Below are 23337 nucleotides of genomic sequence, written 5' to 3'. Positions count from 1 at the left end.
GAAGTTTACCAATGACCATCTGGATGATCCAAAGGAGGCATGGGAGAAAGTCATGTGGTCAGATGAGACCAAAGTAGAACTTTTTGGTCTAAGATTCACTCGCATGTTTGGAGAAAAAAAAAGATGAGCTGCATCCCAAGAACACCATCCCTACTGTGAAGTATGGGGGTGGTAAAGTCATGCTTTGGGGGTGCTTTTCTGCGAAGGGGACAGGACAACTGCACTGTATTAAGGAGAGGATGAATGGGGCCATGTATTGTGAGAGCCATGTATTGTGAGATATTGAGCAACCTCCTTCCCTCAGTCAGAGCATTGAAGATGGGTCATGGCTGGGTGTTTCAACATCACAATGCCCTGAAGCACACAGCCAGGATAACCAAGGAGTTGCTCCGTAAGAGGCATATCAAGGTTCTGGAGTGGCCTAGCCAGTCTCCAGACCTAAATCCAATAGAAAAACTTTGTAGGGAGCTGAAACTCCGTGTTGCTCAGCTACAGCCCCGAAACCTGACAGATGTAGAGGACTCTGTGTGGAGGAGTGGGCCAAAATCCCTGTTGCAGTGTGTGCAAACCTGGTCAAGAACTACAGGAAACATTTGACCTATGTAATTGCAAACAAAGGTTTCTGTACCAAATATTAACACTGATTTTCTCAGGTGTTCAAATACTTATGTGCAGCAGTGCAATACAAATACATTCTTTAAAAATCATACAATGTGATTTCCTGAATTTTTTCTCTCACAGTGGGAATGCACCTACAATGTCATTTTCAGACCGCTCCATGATTTGGGATTGATTCCATGAAGTGGGAGAACTGCAAAATCGCAGGGTGTTCAAATACTTATGTTCCTCACTGTATATAGGCACTACAAAAATCTAACTCTTATTTAACTATTAATATGTGATTGCTCCAAGAGAAACATGATTGAATGGTAATGGTTTAGAGGTCTTTGAGTTATTGAAGGAATATCCTAAAACTGGTTACAACGTTAAAAACATTACAGTCATTGCAATTTTCTCCATTGCAAACCTCCAGCATGTGGCTTGAGAAAAAAATAATGGTTCAGACTGTTATTAGGCTTTATTTATATAGCACTGATACATTTAGCTTTAGCTTTACACAGACTTTTCAACATTCACATTAGTCCCTGCCCCAGTGGAGCTTACAATGTAATTTCCATAGAGCAGTCACACAATACACACAAAAGGGTCAATTTCATCAGCAGCCAATTAACCTGCCTGTTCATTTTGGAGTGTGGGAGGAAATAGAATACCCTGAGGAAATGTAGACAGACGCAGGGAGCACATACAAGCTCCTTGCCCTTGTTGGAAGCAAGACAATACCCCAGTGCTTCAGGGCAGCCATGCTATCCATTGAGCTACTGTGCTATAAAACGGAACTCATAAATTATTATGATGCATTATAATGCCACAGACTGAAGGATGAGACCTGTCCTTTTAAAAATAATCAGGGACTCATCATTTAAAGATTTGATGGGATGCTCCAGCAACAACTCAGTAGCTGAATATTGAAGACCTCTGATTTGTGTAAAGTACAAAAATGCACTAACATATCTTAATTTTTAGTTCAGCAGTTTTTCCATTGCATATAACCCCAGGACTCCTTTGCAATCATATGAAAATGTAGAGACCATTAAAGTACTATTGTAGATTCAATATAATCACTTTTATTAATAATATACAAGAGATTTGCTGCATGTGGGCAGTTCTGCTATAGCAGCCACATTTTATTGAATTCTTCAGTTTTCTTTCAGGATATGAAGTACACAAAGTACATTAAGGATCGAGTTAGGCAGAGGAGTGTTTTCAATGAAGGACACATAATCAAAGGCTCAGAAGTATTCTAGAAAGTTCAATAAGCCAAATGCAAATACTCAGGAGAACTTAAAAGTGTGTTGTATCCAGATATCATTCCTATACCATCATTAAAGTTCACCAATAGTTATAATAAAGCAAACTATACCTGTAAATTGTTAGCCATAACAATAAAGCAAAGTGCTTTAAGTATTCAGCTAAGTGAAAGGCGCACTTAGGTCTGATGATGACCTCTCCCACGGGATGCTCAAATGTCATTCTGATATACCTAATGCACCATTATAAACAGTTAAGTGGGAAAACTATTTAGAGTGTGAAATCACAAATGATAAATGGGTGAATCCATAGAGGAACATTACCAAAGCCTTATCCTGTTCATCTGTTGCTACAATGAGCTACATTTTGGTCTGAGGTCTTGTTGACATTGTTTTTTAGAATCTCTATACAGTATACAGTATTTAAACACTATTATTTCTACAAAATGACTAATACCTTCTGATATCCTCTATATTTTTTGTGCACACAGTCTTTTATTAAATAATTCAGAAGTCTGTCTGTAATATAGTAATACTGGAACATGCTCTGTGTGTGCCAACAGGGCCATGGATTTGTTCCACTTTGGAACCATGAATGAAAACTTTATGGTCATAAAATCTAAACTCAGTTCTTATTGATGTTCAAGCCTTGCTAATGTGGATGCATCATTCACCTCATGATGTATAACATGAATACAGTAAATGTTATTGATTGCTTACACAATAATTGCCTTCAATTCCAAGCAGACCTGGTCTGAGTCTTACAAGCTGCTTGAATCAGAAAGCACAGTATAATCTGTTCCCTATGGTTTCAATTCTTAAAACTATTGATTGTGATACCATTACTCTTTTAAATATTTGATGTATTCCAAAATAAATATATACAAAATAATTTTAAAATATAGAAAAATATATAGATTTTCTAATTAAAAACCTGTTTCTGCTTGCATCTAAAGAGCAATCTTGGCATGAGGAAATCCACCCCAATTAAAAGGAGGGCACTAGGCAGTTGCTCCAAGTCCAATAACCCTTCTTTATAGCTAAAACTTTGTTATCACCATTATTTCATAATTATGTGTTACCTTAAGGTGATTCCTTCCCCACTGAAAAGCAAATGTTTTACAGCAACTGAAAGGATCACAGAAAGGTTTCCTAGCAACTACACAGAATCCTTCTGAAGTAAGTCAGTTAAACTAGGCTCCAAGCACGTGCCATGTGTTCAAATCAGAAAGCTACAGATTTACAGATGCCCACTATATAGTACAATAAAATCTGTAATAGAAGATGAATGGCTTGAGAAGATCACATCAGAGTCATGACAGCTATATCATTATTTAAATGATCCATCTTAAATTCTACCGTTTAGCCAGAGAGACTTGACTGTAAAAATGATGGCTTGTGAAATGCATTTGCTGATATTAGCTGTTATCATTGCTGCAATTATATATTTTCCTCACGCAAGGCTTATTGTAATTATTTGCCATGATATAACAGTCTTTCTAGTTTCATATTTCCCTCCACATAGATTGCAAGTGCTTTGGGATGGGGGTATTTTGTTTTATACATATTATGGAGAAGCTTAACACAATATTTCAGAATATATCTATTCTGAATCTGCTTTTAGGAACTTACAGGTAATTTACAAAAGCAAGACTAGAAAAACAGCACATGCTAATACAATCCATACAGCATATGCATATACAGATCCCTTATCCAGAAACCCATTATCCAGAAAGCTCCGAATTACGGAAAGCCCATCTCCTATAGACTCCATTTTAATCAAATAATACAGAATTTTAAAACTGATTTCCTTTTTCTCTGTAGTAATAAAACAGTACCTGTATTTGATTTTTAGTAGACTTAAGGTATGGTGATCCAAATAACGGAAAGACCCCTTTTCTGGAATAGCCTTGGTCCTAAACATTCTGGATAACAGGTCCCATACCTGTATCATGTTATGCCAATGAATTATTATTATTATTAGGATACTTTGTCATTAGATTTAGATGCTTATTAAACCAGGAGGGTTGGACATTTTATCAACATCATGCAACATTGTTAACCCAGTAGAACCAGTCAGAACTTTCACTTTTCTTTTGTTAATTTAATATAAAGCCTCGAACATTTCAGGAAGCAAAAAACTTCAAAACACAGGAAAAACCAACCCTTATCTTTAGACGGTAGTGATGAGTGAATCTGTCCCATTTCACTTGGCTGAAAAATTTGCATATCTTTGAAAAGATTTGCGAAATGGCGAAAATGACGCGTGTAAAAAAAATGCCTGCGTGCGTGAAACAGTTTTTGGTTGTGCAGCAAATTTTCACGCGTCAAAATTTTACGCTCTTTTCGTGAAAAAATTCCATGCCTGGTGAAAAATTTCACTTATCACTATTAGTTAAAAAATTAGGGGGAATGTAATAAAAGTCTGTAAAAGGAAAAATTATTTGTATTCGCAAAGCGAAAATGTATGCCTCTGTGCAAATAGATTACCCTACCTTCAAGCATGCCTTAAAAAGTTTGCAATGCACAATTAAAATTTGTAAGACATAACACTACACTCCAATATGGGAAAACCGTTCCCTACCTGAATGTTGCACAATGCAAGACACCGTGCTCTGGAAAGAGAAAGGCATCTGGTGTTTGGGTCAAATCCTCGCCCTTTCAACTCAATACCCCTTAGGATACCCAACTCTTGAAACTCGACCCCATATCACTGCCATACAAGCAGGATATGTTAAAGGCATGATATCCAAACTGTACAACATACTCCTCAACCCCAACACTATTGCGCACACCGACCGCTCCAAAACAGCCTGGCAAAAAAATACCAGGCAGATTGACCAAGATGAATGGGAAGAAGCCCTAGAGTCCCCCAAACATGCCTCCCCATACACAAGGGAATGAACAATCCAAACCTATATCCTACGTAGAGCGTACTTAACACCCCTAACCATCAGGCACTTCCGATGTAACACAAACACAACATGTCCCAGATGCAACTCAGACAATCCCCACTTTTACCACTTAATATGGACCTGCCCAATCCTCATAGACAACATACATGGAAACAAGTAACCCAATTCATTCATGACGTGATGGGATCCCCAGTACCACTAGACCCTAAGGTATGCTTACTGCCCATCCTTGAACACTTCTACACAAACACATACAAAAGAACAGCAATAAATGAGCTCCTCTATTTAGCCCGCAAACACATAACAAGCAAATGGCTATCAACAGAATCCCCAACCTTAAACGGCTGGAGGACACTTGTAAACCAAGCACTACCTTACAGAGAAATCGCTTACAGAAATAGAAGGCATCCAGAAAAACATGACAAAGTTTGGGGTCCATGGCTCGAAAACCCCCGTACAACAACACACTGAAAATCAGCCACACACAAATGCCCACCACATAAAGGCCTAGCGTCTCCAAAAGACCACGGTGGCTTGCATTATTAACCCATAACAAACCTCAGGGTTTGTTCACAAAGTATGTACAAAACTAAGTGTAAATATAAGATAACATAAATATGTGCCTTGCCAAATTAGAAACTACTACTTTATAAACAATGCAACTCAATGTCAACCCTGTTTATATTGTTTTTATTTGTAAATTCAATAAAGTGTTGAATAAAAAAAAAAATTGTAAGACATGAGAAAGATTATCTGAAGTTTTTGATCTCTTTTCAAGCAGAGCAACATCAGAACAGTTCTGGTATATAATACATCTTATATACAAAGTGCAGCATAGTCTCATAGTTTTCCAGCACCATCATAAACCCTGTGTACACCTCTAAGAACGTTAAGAAATGTGATTGGTAATGGTGGAGGTTCCACCAACCTCTCCAGTCTATTAAAGCATAATATTCTCTTCACAGGAAACATTTTTTTGTGAAAAAATGCCCATAGACTACAATACATGCTGCACAGATGAAGTTGGCATGAAAAAAATGTCACCACCAAAATAAAAATTGCTGGCTGCAAGAAAAAGTCACCATTAAAAAAAAAAAAAAAAGTCAAATCATTGTCAAAAAAAATACATTTGTTGAATTTTCCTGTGGTTGTGCATAGTTTTTGCCAACAGATTCACATCTGCTGTAAATGCACCTGGGGTTGCTTATTTGTTTTTATATTTACAAGTGGTGATGAGTAACTTTTAAGGGCCTAAAGGAGTGGAAGGTTTCACAACAAATCATTAAAAAATGTTCTCTAGCAAACTTGTATTAATACAAATGTATTATGTACAAAAATAAGTAAAAGTCACATACATTTTCGTAATAGGTAGTGGTAAATAGTAGAAAAATTTAGACTCCTCTGAGAGTAACATTTTCCCATAACACCTTAACTGTTACAAAATATCTTACTGTTTACAGTGTAATCTCAGATTTGTTATCCTCACTAACTTCATATAAAATGCAATTGAACCTAGAGCAAAAATCAGATAAACCAATGCCAAAGAAGAATATGGGTCCATAGATAGACATAGAACATACTTGCTTTATCTTCATCTTTTAAAATAATGTATTTTGCCTTTATGCAGTTTTTGGATGACCTCTGAATAGTAAGGGGGGCATTTACTAAAGCTCAGATTTTTTTTTTGCCCTGATTTGGATTTTTTAGCGCTAAAAGTCACAGAAAAAAATTCGCTACAAAAGTATGTGACAAAATTGCAAAAAAATCCAAATCCGACAGTTCCTCGGCTAAAACTTTCATAGATCATGTTGAAGCCAATGGCAGATGTCCCTTCTCTGGAGGAGCTTTCTTTGTTTCAAAACTCAAGAGGTTTTTTTTTATTTTTGATGCTAGTTTTTTTTTTTGTGCAACAATTTGAAAAATTCAGAGTTTGACTTTTCTGGGACTTTTTCCTGTCCTTTTTTCAGTTGAGACTTTTTAGTAAATGTCAGACATTGGTGGAAATAAGTTTATTTACATTTTTAAAAAGAAAAAATTAGAAATGTAACAGTTTTAGTAAATCTGGCCTTAAATGTTTGGGCCACTTCCCTACATATTGCTTGAGCAGAGCCATGCATGCAGACAAATACACAATGACAATGTTCTATTTAAATGGGATCTTTACCCAAAAACTATTTTTGCAACTTTGCCGTATACAAATCTGCATTGGTTTTAAAGTGATGTGTAAATGTTATTGTTGCTGAAGTTCTGATTGCTGAGAGAATTTAACAGAAACCAGCAGATTATTTTTAGTTTTATATTGGAAATTTGAAAGATGTTTTCTTTCATTAAAAAAAAAAAATAAAACAGCTTTATGGTAAACATTAAACAAATTCATTCCTATATATGTGATATTTTTGCTCGTCGCTAGTTGGTACTTTATTTTGAAAAATCAAGAGTTATAGCAACCTCAGTTCTGCTGCTCAGTAAAGAGAGAGTTGCTCTAATCTGTATCAGTATAGTTTTAAGAAGTTTATAGAGAACAAAAAATACTGGTGCTGCAGTTTTTATTTTTTAAGGAAGTTTTTAATTTTTAAATATACATTTATTCTTTAAGTGTAGTTTTCACTGTTATGTGTCTTTGCAGTGCCCCTAAATCAGTTGCTTATACAATTATTCAGGTGTTAATTTCCAGAAACAGCTATAACAAATCAGAAAACACCTCTAAATTTATTATATATATTTATTATAAGAAACACAATACTGCTATATATTAAAGAACTCAAATGCATTATTTCACTACCCATCTACTACCATATATTTGCTGGATTAATAGACTTTTTTATCAAAATTAAAATGTGTGGATTGTTTTTCAATTCAAATAAACTTGACATTTCACCAAACTTGAATGTTTGTTTATTTATTAAAGAATTTGGCTATAAAAAATAAAACCATAAACAAATAAAAAACTTTAAATTCTTATTCTACTTCCCATTTTTAATGGGAAAAAAAATTGTCAAAGTCAAATTAAAAAAAAAAAAAGCTTTAATAGCATGCAGTTTTAACCCTGTTTATAAAACTATTGTTTGTCAGACTGACTTTCTTATCACCCACATAGTCCACCTATTATTCTGTTATTATCTTAATGGAAGGAAGTGAAATGTGTGACCTATAGGGACAGGGAAGTGGGAGTGGTCAGATGAACATTAATATAAATGATAGGCTCTCTCATAGCCTGCATAAAAATATGTATAAATCAATGCAACATGTAATATGTTGGTCTAGATGTTCTTTAAGGGATAGGAATAGCAAATATTGCTTTAGCAAATTGCACCATGGATTCAAAGTGACTGTAGAAAACCATTTTGGTGGCTGAAGCTACATTATTAGCCCTTATATTTAGTTTCACACACATCTTGCCAATTAAGGGCTAAAACTGGAGCAAGGGTTTATGGCTTAAAGTAACTAATGACCTTTTCTGCTTCAGCACTAATTCATTATGGAAGATAGATGGAGCCATTTATCACATACTAAATGTCTATCAGATGTTTCACAGAAACGTAACACTCCTGACTAATTATCTTTACTAGCTTTCCCTTTTTACATTATAATTATCTAAGGGAGTAATGCAATAAATTGTTAAAAGGTTTGCAAGTGGTCTAGTAACCAAGAGCAACCAACCATTTGCTTTCAATACAAAGTAGCTGCTTATTAATTATGCTAGGTTACTGAACCTATTGCAAACATTATATTTTTTATTATACAGGTATGGAATCTGTTATCCAGAAACCTGTTATCCAGAAAGTTCCGAATTAGGTAAGACCATCTCCCATAGACTCCTTTGTAATCAAATAATTTTAATTTTTAAAAACAATTTTCTTTTTCTCTGTAATAATAAAACAGTACCTTGTACTTAATGATAACTGAGCTAGAATTAATGCTTATTGGAAGTAAAATATTCCTTTTGAATTTAATTAATGTTTAAACGATTTTTTTTTAGTAGACTTAGCGGAAGATTTACTGTATATCCTCGAGTATAAGCCTAGTTTTTCAGCACCAAAAATGTGCTGAAAAAGTCACCCTCGGCTTATACTTGAGTCGGGTGACATGGGTCCCTCTAGACTACCATCTTTTGTCCTTTGTGTGCATATTAGGCCACCTGCAACCAGACCCTCCAGTGCCCTGGCCTAGGCTCCCACTAGCAATACTTATTTCCCCTTACATCCCTCCGGGACTGGGTCTGCTGCCAGTTTGCCAATGTGCAATGAGCGTAGGGGTAGTACTCCACTTACAGAGCTAGTTTACTGTTTTTCTTGGAATTAAATATTTAAAAACATATACCCCACTGATGCCTCAATTAATGTTATTTTATTGGTATTTATTTTGATTATTGAAACTTAGCAGTAGCTGCTGCATTTCCCACCCTAGGCTTATACTCGAGTCAATAAGTTTTTCCAGTTTTCTTAGGTAAAATTAGGTACCTCGCCTTATATTCGGAACGGCTTATACTTGAGTATATACGGTACTAATCCACGAACGGTCCAAAGGCATCCGAACGTTTTCTTTTTGTTATGATCGGTATTTTTGCGACTGTTTCGTATGTTCCGCGACTTTGTCGTCGCCGTTGCAACTTTTTCGTATATTTTCCGTTTACAACTGCTCAATACGAAAAAATCTTGACGGCGAAGAAATAGTCGCACAAAATACGCTAAAGTCACGGCAGCGACGAAAAAGTCGCAACCAATGCGAAAAAATCGCGACGCCGACGAAAAAGTCGCAAAATTTTCGTTTCCAATACCATTTTTTCTCTTTCGGGATTCAGATTTGTGGATTAGTTAATCTCCCCCTTAGGGGCACATATATCAAAGTATGATTGTTTTCGAATGCAAAGAGGTTTTCCCGCCATTTACGATCGTTCGGATACAAAAATTTTGTTACTTCCAGATCGCCAATACGATATTATCGTGACTATTGCGATTTTTTCGTAAGCATTTTCATGACATTTTCGATCATCAGAAATTATCGTATCTAATCCGAATTTTACCCACTTCGGGATTCGAACTCGTACTTTGATTAATCTGCCCCTGAAGGTATGGAGATTTAAATTACAGAAATAGTCCTTTACTGGAAAACCCCAGGTCCCGATATTCTGGATAACAGGTTCCATATCTGTATTACTTTTTAAATAATATCAATCATATATTACCTGCCCCACCTCTATACCTTAGGCATAAAGCAGGCAGGCCAGTGCATGGGCATGTGCATCAGGTCCCCCATTCTGGCACATAAGCAAGATTTTGGGTTGATACAAAGCTTGCCTTAATACCAGTTCCCACAAAATGGTGGCTGCCAGCTTGCTGTGATTGTGTAATTCCAAGACTGAACATTTATTTTATTTTTATAGTGTACGTGAAGTTTATTTTACTTGACAAACACAATAGAAAAGAATTTGGAATGATTTCTTAGGGTGACAGTTCCCCCTTAAATGTTTTTTTTTTTTTTCTAGCAGACTTAAAGGAGACATATTGGATAAATGGGAAAACCCTAATTTTGTAGGCAATTATGAATAATATACGGTGCTGGTTTCACTTTGTGCTAAACATTAATCCTATCTGTAACAATGGCCCCTTTATTGGAGCTCCCTATAGATTCCATCAGTTCTCTCTCCGTGTTTGAAATGAAGGGTGGGTGTCTCCTAACGGTCCCAGCCAGAAGCACAGTAGGAGGGGGTGAGACAATCACAGCCCTGCAGTTGCACAAGCAAAGACAGGCTTCAGTTCCCAATCAGGTCAGCCTAGCTGCTGATTGGTTCCTATCCTACAGTGCAGTGTACTGAGAGCTGCCGGCTCCCTTGCACATCCAGAGAATTCAGCCAGCAGGAAGTGGAACAGGTGGGCGGGGCTAGTGGGGTTTTGGTAGAATTTCTCAATAAATCAGTCTGAAACACAACTTTTTTAGCACAATCCTTCTATATCTAGAGGAGTATAATTCACTGGTACATTCATTTTTATAGGATATGTCTCCTTTAAGGTATGGTGATCCAGATTGCAGAAAATCCAGGACCAAAGCATTCTGGATAACAGAAACCAAAACCCGTAGTATATAAAATGACTTAACACACACACACATGAAAAACCATTTTGGCATGTGATTCACCCTAGTAAAAATAATATTCCTTAGCTAATACTATAACTATATACTATACTATAACTGTACCATCACATTTGTTAACATTGTGTGTGTGTGTGTGTGTGTGTGTATATATATACAGTATATTTAATATATGGCTATTTTTAACTATCTAGAGATGGCAATCAGTCCTGTAACTGTACCTTTACAATCTCTCAGTTTTATGTATAGAATCATGACTCCATGCAATACAGTGTCAGCATGAGTACATTTTGTTTCATGGTTCAGTGCATATACTGAAATGTGTTACTTTATGTGGAAACAGTATTCATTTTGACAGAGTAGAGTCATTATTCTCTAGAATGTGAAATCCCAGAGATCTTTGCAGGTTCAAAAAAAAAAAAAAGCAGTAACCGTGCTAAAATACCAGGCAACAACAATAAAAAAGAGCCAATATTCTTTATAGTTAAAACCTGTCAGATGTATTTATACACTAATCAGCCTTTGATGAAAATGAGCATTTAACAAAGATACTCAAAGTGAAAACTGTAAAGAATAAAGGGTTATGTAGGTTGACAAACCAGTTTAGTCTCCCAGTGAATTAAACTGTTAAAATAATACTGTCATCACACAAACTCCTCTTTTCTTATTATACAATTTATTTTTCACACCGTTTTTAATAGCAGTCTATTATTTTTTCGTCAGATAGAGTGGCTCAGATTTGATATACAGTATGTATCTAGTCATAGGAGTTCCAAACAACAAAGTAGTACCTGTTAATGAGCCTTTTCAAGAAAAGGCAACTGACCCTGCTTTGTACTGTGGGACAGTGGCTCTGATCCACAGGGACGGATTTATCAATTTTTAAGTAAAAGAAAAAAATGGGACTGCACGAGAAAATATTGTGGGGAAAAAAATGCAACACTTTTTATTCTGTGATCCTGTTGATTTATTTTTGAGTCATAGCATATTTATAAAAGAGAAAATAATCTTGATCACAATTTGCTGCAGGAAAAAGTCTATTGCATATGAAAATCACGTTATTCCACTCATTTTCAATGAGAATTTAAAATGTAACCTTTTAAATATACAAAAAAAAACAACTCTAGATTCAAATTCTGTAAATGCTTCAGATAAACTTCCAACTGACTTAAAAAAAAAAATTAATGATAAACCTCAAATAATCATGAAAAATAGTCAACAGTATTGACCTCTTTTCCTTTTTTGCTGTGATTCACTTGAATGCTGTTAAAGGAACAGTAAAACAAAACATGAAAATGTAAAGTAACTAAAATATAATGTACTGTTGCTTTGCACCGGTAAAATTGGTGTTTTTGCTTCAGATACACTATTATAGTTAATATAAATAAGCTGTTGTGTAGCCTTGGGGCAGCCATTTAGTCTGAAAAAAGGGGAAAAGGCTCAGATTACATATTATTATTATTATTATTATTATTATTAACCTTTATTTGCAAAGGGCCAACATATTCCGCAGCGCTGTACAATAAGTGTGTTTCATACATTGGACATACAGAGTAACATATATAGCAATCAATAACTGATACAAGAGGTGAAAAGAGCCCTGCCCAAAAGAGCTTACAATCTACAAGGAGAAAGGGTTGAAAACAAGGTGTGGGAATGGGCAACATCTGAGTTAAGCTATGGGTGGTACAGGTTATTGCTTTTAGCAGCACCCTGAGGTTAAGCATCTCTAAATAAATGTGTTTTTAGAGATCTTTTGAAGGCAGAGAGATTGGGAGAAAGTCTTACAGATTGTGGGAGCGAATTCCAGAGAAGGGGGGCAGCCCTTGCAAAGTCTTAAATGCGAGTGTGTGAGGAAGGAATGAGAGAGGAGTTGAGGAGCAGGTCAGTTGAGGAGCTTAACAAGCGGGTTGGTTGGTACCTAGAGATAAGTGGTGGGGCAGAGTTATGGACTGCTTTGAATGTAAGAGTCATTAGTTTAATTTTTATCCTGGATGGTAGGGGAAGCCAGTGCAGGGATTGGCAGAGTGGCATGGCAGAGGAGGTTGGAGAGGTGTATGAGACTGGCAACAGTATTCATTATGGATTGAAGAGGGGACAGTCTCTGAAGGGAAAGGCCAATTAGCAGAGAGTTACAGTAGTCCAGGTGTTAAGAGAGTGAATAAGAATTTTGGCAGCATCTTGGGTAATAAATGATCGTATTTTGGAAATATTTCTTAGGTGAAAGTGACATGATTTGATAAGTGACTGGATATGAGGAGTGAATGACAGGGCAGAATCAAGGATAACCCCAAGGCACCAGAGCTGGGAAGATGGGGTGATGGTAGAATTGTTGACTGCGATAGGTACATTGGGAATAATGTGGGTGTTGGATGGGGGAAAAAGAAACCAATTCAGTCCTAGAGAGGTTTAATTTAAGGTAATGTTGAGAAATCCAAGTGGATATAGTGGACAGGCAGGAAGAGACACGAGTTAGAAGCCCTAGGTTGAGATTAGGAGAGGAAAGATAGATCTGAGTATCATCAGCATAGAGGTGGTACTGAAAGCCAAAAGAATTGATTAGTTTGCCAAGTAAGGAAGTATAGAGAGAAAATAGTAAGGGGCCCAGGACAGAGCTTTTAGGAATCCTGACGGAAAGAGGCAAGGGAGAAGATGATGCTCCATAGCAGATAAGCTCTGTAGAATACAATGGGATTTTACAGAACTTTTCTGTAGATCTACTGTGTAAACTGTGCCTTTCGCCTTAGTTCAGACTGAATGGTTGCCTATAAATAAAACTATAATAGCGTTTATGAAGCAAACACACCAGTTACTCCTTGTGTCTTCCTTTACCAATGTATATTAGGTCTAGAGTCCACAAAAGTGCAAAAGAGGATTTTCAGAGAATCTCAAGTAATGTAAAAATGTAAATTTTCGAAATATGAACCGCAATATTTTCAACTTGTTAAATAATTTTTTGATAAATATTAATGTCAAACTTGAGAGTCCAGAGGGATTTCCAGAAATATATTTTTTTTAATGTTATTAACACTATTCTGAGATTCAGGAAACATTTTCTGACACTCAAGCAAGTGTTTAACAAGTTGACACATTTTATCTAAAGAGCTTTAATGGCAAGTCCATCTAGAACAGGGGTTGAGGCATTTTGCATGTGTAAAGCTGTCAAGTTATTTTAGAACTAATTTGGAAAGATAATGCAGCATGATCCTGCTAATGATGAGTTGTACATGTTAAAGTTATTGTACAAGTTAAAGAAAATCTATAACCAACAGACAGTTTATATTATGTTAAGTGACCTAATAAAGAATCTTACCAAACTGGAATATATATATCAGTAAATATTGCCCTTTTACATCCTTTCTCTTGATCCACCATTTAGTGATGGGCTGTGTGCTCCCTCAGATCACCTGACAGGAAGTAATGCAGCTCCAGCTATAACAGGAAGTAGTGTGGGAGCAAAAGACAGAACTCTGCCCATTCATTGGCTGATGGGGCCTAGCATGTATGTGTGCCTTGGCTTGTTTGTGTGCACTGTGAATCCTCTGATCCCAGGAGGCGACCCTTAAAGGGAAAGGAAAAGCTAAGTCACTTGGGGGTGCCAAAATGTTAGGCACCCCCCAGTGACTTGAATCGCTTACCCCGTACCCCGGGCTGATGCCCCTGTACGGAGAGAACAGCACCAGCCCGGGGTAGCAGCGATCGTTTCCTGCTTCGCTGCGCGCGCATGTGCAGTGGAGTGAAAAACCGAACTTTAACAGCGAAGTCGGCTTTTTCACTCTACTGCGCATGCGCCGGACTTGAAGTCTCAGGGAATGGAAGGCGGAAGGAGGAAGCGCATCGCCCCAGGTGCCCCAGGCTGGTGCTGTTTTCTCCTAACAGGGGCACCAGCCCGGGGCACGAGGTAAGCGATTCAAGTCACTTGGGGGTGCTTAACATTTTAGCACCCCCAAGTGACTTAGCCTTTCCTTCCCCTTTAATTCTTACAATGGCAATTTTCGTTTTAGTACCCAATAGCACATATTACTAAAAATTTTTATTTTTTATGAAAATGGTTTATTTAGATGAAGCTCGTTTATCCAATATATTTTTATAAAGACCTACATTGTTTGGGGGTATAGTATTCCTTTAAGACTCCCCAGGGACCACCATAGAAGTGAGTAGGAAGAGGGTCCATTGTCATCAAGTTATTTCTTCTATCCAAACTAGGTGACTTGTGTTTTTCTATTGGATTATGGGAAAAAGATGTTAGAAATGAAGAAAAAAAAATACTTTGCCCAAAATTCTTTTCAAGCAGAGGCAGAGATAAAGAAAAATAAATATGAAATAAAACAAAATACTGTGCCATGGTGATATATTCTTCTGTTCATTTAGCTTTTACAGTATGCTCAATAAATAGTTCCTATACAGTTCTTACTTTTATTTCTGTGTTGCTGAGCAGTTTATTGATAGCATGCTGTGGCAGAACTTTGTCCACAGGGGATATTACTGAGCGGGTAAGTAAGGCACAGATCATTCTCTTCAGAAGGCCTGGCAATGCACTGTAATAGCAGCTTTTATCATTATTTAAAATGTGATTTTATTAAAATTGCAAGTTCACATTTCGAAAGCTTTTAAAATATTGAATGCTCAGTTTGTTAACTTTGAATGCAGTAAAATCAAGCAATTTTTACAAATATCCACACAAGATTTGGAAAGAATCTAAATTATAGTAATAATCCAAACATAAGCATTTTTGTGTATGGATATATAAGAACAATTATCATCACTGTGCATTAGGCACGCAGTAGCTCTACCTGCAGAGATATTTGTCTTTTAATCCCTGTTTGGTTTTCTAGTCTTAATTGTAACTTTAACACTCTAGCGCTGGAAGTAGTGAAAGGGCTCAAAATATTAATCACTCTGTATCCTTAAGTAATATTGGCATTCAGTTTAAAAATACCGGTTAAAGCAGTGTATAGGCTTATTTGCAATGAGCAGTAGTACAAGTGCTGGAGTGCTGAAGTGCTAAGGGGTACAAAGGTACAAAAGCCCATAAGGGACTCAAGGTGTAGAGGTACTTCACTTCTAAGGACAAGCAAAGTCTATTTTACTGAGTGGGGGGGGGGGGTGCCAAAATGTTAGGCACATCACATTGAAATATTGAAGAAAACTGCACCAGCCAATGGAAAAATGACCTTGGTGCTGCACCCGGCATATCCTTACCTTAGAGCTTTGTACCCTCGGTTTTTGGGGTTTGGTGCATGCGCAGTACAGTATATCTTGCCAGGTTAACTCTACTGCACATGTGCAAACAGGGATTTTTTTTTTTTTGGTGGGGGGTGGTACCTTAACTTTTGGCACCTGGCAGTGAAGTATACTTTACATGTGTTTTAATTATGTGTACATACAGTGCTTCATTGCACCTGGCATTTCCTGGCATCGCTGGCTTGCTGAATGGGGAATGGTGTGCAAGCTATGGGAGTACCAGGGGATATCCATGAGCCAAACACCTCCTGCTCCCATGTATATAGCACTGCCAAACACAGATGATTTTGCATTGACAGAGAGTCACAATTTCTTGCATTTCATTCTTAGACGCAAACTGTTGCTCTAATAAAACCCAAACACAGTGTGTAGACTGAATGCAACAAAAAGTAAAAAGTCTGAAGACTTTAACAAATCGAAGATTGTTACAAAGAGTAACAATCATGGGCACTACATGTGAACTGCATTATGTTTTGTGCCTATTATATGCCCCTTGCAATAAAGTCATATTTTGCTGGTTCACCTTAAACAGAAGCAAGCCTATTTACTTAATATATACTGTATTTTTTTCAGTCAAGTCTATTTTTTAAAGTAAACCATGCCCACAGTGCTGAATGAAAATATCTAGATTTTCTAGGATTTCTTTAAGCTGTAAAGCATTGATTATCACTTGCATTCTGGAAAAGTCCTGATGAAGGGGTTGGTTTAGAGCTATAGGACAAATTTATCAGATCCCCTCCTCTAAATTGGTTACAAAAAAGTCCAGGTAATTAAATAAGGAACATTAAATCACTCATTGAATTTATATAGGTAGCTCTATGTATAGTAGCAAAATACTGCTCATCTTTTAACGCATCTACATATATTCACTATTTTTTTAATGCCTTGTCAATAAATGAATCCCCACCACCGGAACATCTAATGCCGGAAAGCTTGCTTCACTTAGTATGTACCACATATGCTGCATAGCCTTGACCTAAATACAACATTATGGCTTGCTTGCTTGCTCTTTATATTTGAGGTGATATTAGAAGAAGCCTACTGACTTTATTCTGTATGGGAAGTCATTGGTTCAGCTGTAAGTAAAAAAGAGTTACATCCTGCACCAGTTTCAGTTGTTATCCATGCTGCATGAAAATAAAATAACCACTGGCTAAAGGCAACAATCAAATTTGTGTTTGTGTTTGGAATTCTACTACAACAGTACAACAAAACACTGAATACAACTTGGCTCTAAGCTTGGCAGTTGCGTGCACATAATTTCCTTACAACATGATCAGACATGATTATTAAAAACAAAGATACTTTCCAATACAGATACCATTAAAAACTCCCATGCCCTAAGCCCTAATAAGTCATAAAGTCTTCATAACCCAATTGACATTAATTACAATCTTTTATAATATGAGCAGCTTATTATATCTCTTGAAACATTTCTCTTTCTCATAATGTTTTTCTGCAACTGATCATTGTTGCTTTGAGTTGATTCCATCTATAAAAGCTATGACTAAGCAGAAAAATATGTCCGTAGTATATTATCATTTACAATGGTTATTTAGTAATATTATTTGTGCCACATGACACATGGGGCTGATGTTCTATTAAATAATGTTCTGCCCTTATCTAGAAATCCATTATCCAAAAAGCTCACAGTAAGGCCATCTCCATTTTCAGCAAATAATAATTTAGCAAACATAATTTATTTTTCTCTGTAATAATAAAACAGTACCTTGTACTTGATGGTAACTAAGCTGCATAAATCTGTGGTGGAAAAACAATCCTATTGGGTTTATTTAATGTTTAAACAGTTTTACCAGATTTAAGGCAAAGTGATCCAGATTACAGAAATATCCCTTATCTGGATCCTGTACCATAAAAGATACAATAAAATATAATATTATTAGAATCCTCAGGCAGTTCCAAGATCATAGTTTTAAACAGGCCATTCTTATGTCCTTACATTTCAACAACTATTTATCACAACTCTATACTATACATACTATATACACTAAAGTTCAATTTTTTTATTGTCCACATCTATGTACAAGAATTACAAAGACAGATTGGTTTTAAGTGTTACGTAAGTAAAATATATGTAGTAGCAGAGCTTGAAAACAAATATGTACAGTATATCTCAGTAGCATATGTATCTATTGTTTCTCTTGTTAAATACCAGCTGAGGGTGGGGTATATATTCATATACTATATTCAAATACAGTATATATTTGAATCTAGTGGTAACTGTCTGATGATGAGGTCCTGAAACATCTTGGTAAGCCTTAAAACATGCTCAGTTCATTAGTCAATCAATGAGAAAAGTCACTGCTGTGTATGTAATAGGGTCTCTTATGTTTAAAGTGGAGCTCTTAATGATCAGAAGTAGAAACGTAACAACTCAAGCAGTGAGATCCTATTATACACCACTTAAACTTCTGAGATTAAGTTCAAACCAAATGTTTTGAACTTTTACTGTAACAGGCCAATTAGTTTTATTGACTCCCCTGCTCAATAAATAAACATAATGGAGATAAAATGTTAATATATGTGAAGTTTGTGCACTTTAAAAAGAGGAAAAGGAAGGATCAAGCAAATAGTATAAAGCACAAAGGTTTTTACTGCAATATTTAATAACTCTGCTGTTTTTCTCCTTTCCACAATCATAAACAATATTTATAAATATTAATCAGATTAGTAATCACCACATTATTTCCTAAAGAATCGGTGCAATATAAATATTAATAACAATTCCTATAAACAATATTAAAGGGATATCATTACGGCACAGCTCCACATTTTATTCATTTTCTCATATTTGTTGCATAGAGATCATTCTTATAATTATTAAAAGCACTGCTCTAATATAAGAGCTATATATCACTGCTTTTCTATATTATGCTGGAATACAGCCTGCATTATATTGCTGGGTAATTTGAAAAAAAAAGTGTTTTTTGGTTATAGAAAATTTAAGATGCCTTGAATTAAAAAAAATCAGTAAACAAAAAAAAAGTTACAATTTTGATATTTACTCTAAATGAGGCATGCAATTATTAAAACCCAAGGTGCTCTCAGTTATCCTTGTTCACTATGCCCTCTTTTGGAGACAATAAAGCTCATCTGTAAATAAGTTTATTTATAAGATATGCCTGCTCTAAGGCTTGATACCTTTTTTAGCAGCTCTTTGTATCTGAACTATTAAAGTCATTTGTGGGACTGATCAAGATCTTCACTCTATCACACAACCCTGTGCTATTCTTTATATCAAGGGATATACTCAGGCTCTTGGGTATTAAAATGTATTTAATTCAAACTAATTTATTTTTTGTAATTTCAATCTATTTTAGACTATTTTGATTTTTTCCCTTGTTTGTATTCATTTTAGTCATTAAGGGGTTACCATAATTGCCATACTGCCAAATTAATTTAATTTTCTTCTCTAGCTGTGAGGTTGAGAATTCAATTTGGTAAATCTAAATTCTTCAAAAATAAGCTTATTGGTTTTACAATTTGGGTAGAATAGAGGTAATAGAGGCTTTGCACCTCATAACCTGCTTGCCTGCCCAACTGGAATACAAATTGCATCTGGAGCTGCAATGTACAGTCCATAATATCACTGCAACTAAAATAGTGGGGGAACATTTCCCTATAGATGCTTCCCACTCCATGTTGGACATACGTGGATGAAGAAAGGCCCTGACTAGGGCAACGTCAAGTTGGCATAACCAAATCACCCAACGTACTTTCCACTATTTTCCTTTAAAACCACTAAATAACAAAATGTGAGAGAGAATGATGAAGATCAGAGCTTTAACAACAATTCGTAACAATTTTAACAATTTACAGTATAAACATAACAAAACCCATGATAACCAAATTCGTTTTTGAACAATATTAAGAACTCTCCCTTGCCCCAAGCACCCCCAGCAGTGTTTTGGGCTACCTATCATGCCAGCCATCCAACTCTGAGGGGGCCAATAGGCAACCAAATTACCATCTAGTGGGGTCTGTGTCTGGGCATACCAGTTAAATAAAATCACCAGTCAGTTCTGCTCTGCCGTCTCCTAGACCTGTCAGAGCTGGGCTATGTTACCATGCCCTTCACTCCAAAATGCCAACTCTGCTTGTGTCAGCTCCTTTACCGCTTCCAAAAGAAAACATATTGCATTTTACATCTTATCATAGATCAAACCATGGCTAATAATAAATAAAAGCATATATTCATTTTGTCTTTTTTTTATGGATTATGACCACTAGGTATCATTAAAAGCCTTCCGACATGTTACAAAATAATCTGTTTGAATTATCTGCAAAATGTTTAGAAAAGTGGCAAAAAAGTATACAGGGATTTATCACACTGTCTTACATTGTAATAGATCTTCATTCCCATATTAGACTATTTGCCATTATGCATTAGTGTGTGATGGGATAAAAGGCTGCCTGGGACAAAATGGTTTATAGGAATGTGGTAAAACACAGGTTCACGGTGATAGTGAGATAAATAAAATCTGATAAGGGGAACAAGATGGAAAATGTACTCTGTGTGCTCTTATATATTTAATAGAAACATTGATTAGACGGGTTAGATAGATGCTTAATGCACAGTCTGAAAAAATGCTGTCTTTTTACAATCTAATTGTACTGTTAGGCTGTGTTTATATGATTGAGCCACATTTTGAATATTTACTAAAAACTATCATTTATTGAAACCTTGCTTGAATATCCTTATGCACTATGGTGAACTTTTTATTTTTTTTTACAAAAGCCCACTTGGGGAAAAAAGCAGACAGGACAAGACATTTGGGCCCGAAAACCAGAGTGAGTTAGGAAACCCTCACTATGTTTAAATAATGATTGCTTGAGCCTAAAGGCTTGAGCAATCATAAATAGAGCGCTTGAGTTGAAAGTAATTAGTACTTTTTTTATACTTATGAATATTAATCTGTATTTATAATTAGTATAACAGGTGGCAGTTCATGCAATAAGTGGCAGTTTATACAAATATTTTTCACAAGGTATTGCTAATCACTAATAAAAAAATGTCATATATCACTAGTTGTATCCATAAGCCATAAGAAATGAATTTGATAAACTTGCATACATACAGTATATTAAATTCAGAGCTAGAGAGATAATTTAGTACAAAATCAGGTTTAAGAATTTAAGTAATGTACTAATGCAGTTAAATGTGCAAAATGCAATTTTTGGATGTAAGTCACATTTTTTTCTTTTTACCCACAATGCAATTGTAAACATAATTGCATTTGTAAATCTGATGCAGAACATTTTCAGAAGGGGATTGCATCAGTTTCTGCATATGGCATGCATGTAATTCTTCTGCTATGTCTCTCTGTGGGAACCCTGCAGTTACAACCTTGCTTAGGGTGGCAGCTGCTCCAGCAAACCTCAATCAGTAGACATTTGATTTAGCAGAAAAGGCAGGGCAGTTGCTTAGTGGTGCTTAGTGCAACTAAACCTGTTTGCAAAAAGCATGCTTTGACACAAATACCCTTAATAACTGGCATTAATAAGCACAACATTTTGGTGTGGCTGCACTTGCAGCTGTGTTTGTAAATAACTCTCCAATCATCTTCAATTAAAATCTTCATTTTGAATCAAAATGTTAGAGAAAATACTGTCCTACACCAAGAAAGCAAAATAAAACAAAAAAAATGCTTCTTTCACAGCCAGAGTGTTCTTGTTCAGCACACGGCATGATTCTCTCAAGTTCATTTACTAACATGACTCAACACCATGTCCCACTGCTAATCCCACAGTTTGTGGAAGTTACAATATTTTTTTCCATGCTGGATGCACTTTACTTCTGATATTTCAAGCAGTTTTTTCTGTGATATCAGCATTGCACATCATTGCTTTGGCTACATAAAACAAATAAATAAATGCAAGTATCATTGCAAGGATCATTGTTGCCAGCATATTGTACAATGGTCATGGGAGTTAAATTTAATGTAGGCTGTAAACACAGAGCCCCTCGGCATGAGCGCAGATAAATCTATGTATTACATGTGATTCACACTGCAAAATAACAATGCAATGCTTTTCACTGAAGAATTTGGTTCAGCATTTGAAAATGTAACGTGGAGCTGCTAAAGCAACTGCTGAAAAGCATGGATTAGCAGAGTAAATTTGATATTATTAGGAGTGCCAGTCCCTGGTTGTGATACCTTATTGTTACACACTTGGGTCGAGGAGGTGTTGCACTTGGTCATTGCACTCCAAGTTCCAGTCTTCATCCAGAACTTCATGGTGATCTTTATCTTTAGATTCTTTAAGTGCACTAGCTTACTTAGCATGCCAGTAGTACAAAAAGTATTAGGGGGTTCAATTTTTGTAAAGGGTAGACCATTAGTGATAAGAGATTTCTCACTAGAGATGTAGCGAACATTGCCGAAAATGTTCACAAACCCGTTCGCGGACTTTCGCCAAAACTCGCGAATATTCGCGAACTTTGCGAACCCCATAGACTTCAATGGGAAGGCGAACTTTAAGACCTAGAAAAGCCATTTCTGGCCAGAAAACTGATTTTAAAGTTGTTTAAAGGGTGCCACGACCTGGACAGTGGCATGCAGGAGGGGGATCAAGCAAAAATTTCTCTGAAAAATACTTTGTAAAAAAACGCAAAAAAAAACGCAAAAAAAAAAACGCAAAAAAATAACGCAAAAAAAAAAAACGCAAGCTATTCCTATGTATATGCATAGGCGATAAAACGCGGCGGAAAAAAACAGCGGGAAAACCAAGGCGAAAAAACGCGGCGCCAGAAAAAAAACACGGCGAACCCAAAGTGGCGAACATCGGCAAAAGTCTGCGATGTTCGCGCGAATTAGTTCGCCGGCGAACAGTTCGCTACATCTCTATTTCTCACCAGGGATGAATTGGTAGCTAAATTCCGCATTTCACCCTTGGCAGATTTTTCCACGTAACAGGCACAAAAAATTGGCGAGGAAAAAAATCGTAGAGTGAGGAAAAAGTTGCAGTTGTGTCATAGAAGTCATGAAGTCACATAAAAAAAGTCAAACGGTAGCTGTGTCTTGTACATTTTTCGCTGTTTCGCAAACAGATTTGCTCATCCCTAGGCCATTTTAATATAGGAAATGATTATATATATGCAGCAAACTGTGACTTAACTGAAATTAAGTTGTGGGAAAAAAAGTTGTGACTTTCCTGGGATTTACTATGCATCCAAACGCCTAAAAATCAAAATCCGA

The sequence above is a fragment of the Xenopus tropicalis genome, chromosome 1 (assembly GCF_000004195.4).
Source record: "Xenopus tropicalis strain Nigerian chromosome 1, UCB_Xtro_10.0, whole genome shotgun sequence".
NCBI classification, from domain to species: domain Eukaryota; kingdom Metazoa; phylum Chordata; class Amphibia; order Anura; family Pipidae; genus Xenopus; species Xenopus tropicalis.
Note: the sequence above shows the minus strand (reverse complement) of the source record.